Source organism: Lichenostomus cassidix, chromosome 25, assembly GCF_008360975.1.
Source record: "Lichenostomus cassidix isolate B80296 chromosome 25, HeHo_3.0, whole genome shotgun sequence".
NCBI classification, from domain to species: Eukaryota; Metazoa; Chordata; class Aves; order Passeriformes; family Meliphagidae; genus Lichenostomus; species Lichenostomus cassidix.
This window is the reverse complement of record NC_139505.1, coordinates 2,540,435-2,544,134: the sequence shown is the minus strand read 5'-3', so window position 1 is coordinate 2,544,134 and position 3,700 is coordinate 2,540,435. Positions and strand designations below refer to the sequence as shown.

The window sequence follows — 3,700 nt, the reverse complement described above, 5'->3', positions numbered from 1 at the left end:
GAAGTGACCCAAAAAAGTGACCCCAAAAGAAGTGACCCCAAAAAAGTGACCCCAAAAAAAAGTGACCCCAAAAAAAAGTGACCCCAAAAGAAGTGACCCCAAAAGAAAGTGACCCCAAAAAAAAGAAGTGACCCCAAAAAAAGTGACCCCAAAAAAAGTGACCCCAAAAGAAGTGACCCCAAAAAAAGTGACCCCAAAAAAAGAAGTGACCCCAAAAAAGTGACCCCAAAAAAAAGTGACCCCAAAAAAAGTGACCCCAAAAAAGTGACCCCAAAAGAAAGTGACCCCAAAAAAAGTGACCCAAAAGAAGTGACCCAAAAAAAGTGACCCTAAAAAAAGTGACCCCAAAAAAGTGACCCCAAAAAAAAGTGACCCCAAAAAAAGTAACCCTAAAAAAAGTTACCCCAAAAAAGTGACCCCAAAAAAAGTTACCCCAAAAAAAAGTGACCCCAAAAGAAGTGACCCCAAAAGAAGTGACCCCAAAAAAAGTGACCCCAAAAAAGTGAAGTGACCCCAAAAAAGGTGACCCCAAAAAAAAGTGACCCCAAAAAAGTGACCCTAAAAAAGTTACCCCAAAAGAAGTGACCCCAAAAAAAGTTACCCCAAAAAAAGTGACCCAAAAAAAACCCCAAAAGTGACCTCAAAGAAACCCCAAAAAACCCCCAAAAGAACCCCAAAAGTGACCTCAAAAAAACCCCAAAAAACCCCAAAAGTGATCCCAAAAAACCCCAAAAAAAACCCCAAAAGTGACCCAAAAAAACCCCAAAAGTGATCCCAAAAATACCCCAAAAAAAAAGTGACCCCAAAAAAAGTGACCCCAAAAATGACCCCAAAAAAGTGACCCAAAAAAGTGACCCCAAAAAAAGTGATCCCAAAAAACCCCAAAAGTGACCCCAAAAAAACCCCAAAAGTGACCCAAAAATACCCCAAGAAACCCAAAAGTGACCCCAAAAAAACCCAAAAAAACCCCAAAAGTGACCCAAAAATGCCCCAAGAAAACCCCAAAAGTGATCCCAAAAAAACCCCAAAAAAACCCCAAAAGTGACCCAAAGTGACCCCAAAAAAGTGCCCCAAAAGTGACCCCAAAAAGTGACCCCAAAAGTGACCCCAAAAAGTGACCCCAAAAAAAGTGACCCCAAAAAAGTGACCCCAAAAAAAGTGACCCCAAAAAAAGTGACCCCCAAAAGAAGTGACCCCAAAAAAGTGACCCCAAAAAAGTGACCCCAAAAGAAGTGACCCCAAAAAAGTGACCCCAAAAGAAGTGACCCCAAAAAAAGTTACCCCCAAAAAAAGTGACCCCAAAAAAGTGACCCCAAAAAAAGAAGTGACCTCAAAAAAAGAAGTGACCCCAGAAGAAGTGACCCCAAAAAAAGTGACCCAAAAAGGTGACCCAAAAAAAGTTACCCCAAAAGAAGTGACCCCAAAAAAAGTGACCCCAAAAGAAGTGACCCCAAAAAAAAGTGACCCCAAAAAAAGTGACCCCAAAAAAGTGACCTCAAAAAAGTAAGTGACCCCAAAAAACGTGACCCCAAAAAAAAGTGACCCCAAAAAAAGTGACCCCAAAAAAGTGACCCCAAAAAAAGAAGTGACCCCAAAAAAGTGACCCCAAAAAAAGAAGTGACCCCAGAAGAAGTGACCCCAAAAAAAGTGACCCAAAAAGGTGACCCAAAAAAAGTTACCCCAAAAAAGTGACCCCAAAAAAGTGACCTCAAAAAAAAGTGACCCCAAAAAGAGTGACCCCAAAAAAAAGTGACCTCAAAAAAGTGACCCCAAAAAAGTGACCCCAAAAGAAGTGACCCCAAAAAAAAGTGACCCAAAAAAAGTTACCCCAAAAGAAGTGACCCCAAAAAAAAGACCCCAAAAAAAGTGACCCCAAAAAAAGTGACCCCAAAAAAGTGACCCAAAAAAAAGTGACCCCAAAAAATGACCCCAAAAAAGTGACCCCAAAAAAAAGTGACCAAAAAAAAGTGACCCCAAAAAAGTGACCCCAAAAATAATCCGGTGACATTCCTGGCGGTGGCTCCAGCCTGGCCTTGGACATTCCAGGGGTGGGAAATCCATGGAAAAACCCTGCCAGGGTCAGAAATTCCTCCCCAAAATCCCAAATTTCCCTTTTTTCACCCCAATCCCATTCCCCGTCACTCCATTCCGATGGAATATTTTTTCCCCTATATTTTATTTATGACTCCCAGGAAGTGACTTTCTGACTTTTCCCACTTCACAAAATTTACACAATTTTACCTTTTCCAAGAGTTCGTCCAGCCTGGATTTCCGGAGGGCTGAGTCTAGTATGAAAATGTAATTTTTTTATAATTAATCAAAGGTCTAGGATGAATTTTCCAGCCGAGCTGTGAGAAATTAGGACAAAAATCGTGGGCAGGCAGGAGGTGGCAGTGCCACCAGCCCCGGGTGACAGCTGGGACGAGCTGGGCAAGGAAAATCTGCCACGAGCAGGTTGGAATGGGAAATAAACAAATGGAAATAATAGAAATTAAATAGAAATAGAAATAGAAATAGAAATAGAAATAGAAATAGAAATAGAAATAGAAATAGAAATAGAAATAGAAATAGAAATAATAGAAATAGAAATAATAGAAATAGAAATAGAAATAGAAATAGAAATAGAAATAGAAATATAGAAATAGAAATAGAAATAATAGAAATAGAAATAAATAGAAATAGAAATAGAAATAGAAATAAATAGAAAAAGAAAAAGAAATAGAAATAGAAATAGAAATAGAAATAATAGAAATAGAAATAGAAATAGAAATAGAAATAGAAATAGAAATAGAAATAGAAATAGAAATAGAAATAGAAATAGAAATAGAAATAATAGAAATAATAGAAATAATAGAAATAGAACTAGAAATAGAAATAATAGAAATAGAACTAGAAATAGAAATATTAATATTAATATGAATATGAATAGATTAACATATAAACATAAATAAAGATATAAATGTAAAAATAAAAATAAAAATAAAAATAAATATAAATATTATTATGAAAATTAATATGAACATATGAACATTGAACATATGAACATATGAACATAATCTAAATCTAAATCTAAATCTAAATATAAATATAAATATAAATATACATATGAGTAGAAATAGAAATAGAAATAGAAATAGAAATAGAAATAGAAGTAGAAGTAGAAATACAAATACAAATACAAATACAAATATAAATACAAATTAGATATAGATATAGATAGATATAGATATAGATTAGATATAGATATAGATATGATTACAAATATAATATAAATATAAGTAGAAATATGACTATGACTGTAAACATAAATATAAATATATAAAATATATCTGGTCTATAGCTTTTGGCCAATATTTGGGAACAGCTGAGAGGAGTGAGTTGTTCAGCTGGGGATTAATGAGCTCGAGTTCCCCAATTCCCAGGAAATTCCCAAAATTCCCAGGAAATTCCCAAAAATTCCCAGGAAATTCCCAAAATTCCCAGGAAATCCCATTCCCAGGAAATTCCCAGGAAATTCCCGAAATTCCCAGGAAATTCCCAAAAATTCCCAGGAAATTCCCAGGAAATCCCATTCCCAGGAAATCCCATTCCCAGGAAATCCCATTCCCATCAGATTTCACACAAACCCCCCGAAATCCTCGGAATTCCCACCCGGAATCTCCAACTCTGCTTTTTCCACGAATCCACCGGCGACGGAGGG

At 36.2% G+C, this 3,700-nt stretch overlaps 1 long non-coding RNA gene across 1 annotated transcript; it reads left to right on the top strand.

Annotated features, from left to right (window-relative positions):
• Positions 1–678: 678 nt before the first annotated feature.
• On the top strand, positions 679–1,051 carry LOC146427313 (uncharacterized). Its single transcript, XR_014856511.1, has 2 exons — positions 679–768; positions 867–1,051. It is a non-coding gene; the product is annotated as an uncharacterized LOC146427313 (long non-coding RNA).
• Positions 1,052–3,700: the final 2,649 nt, after the last annotated feature.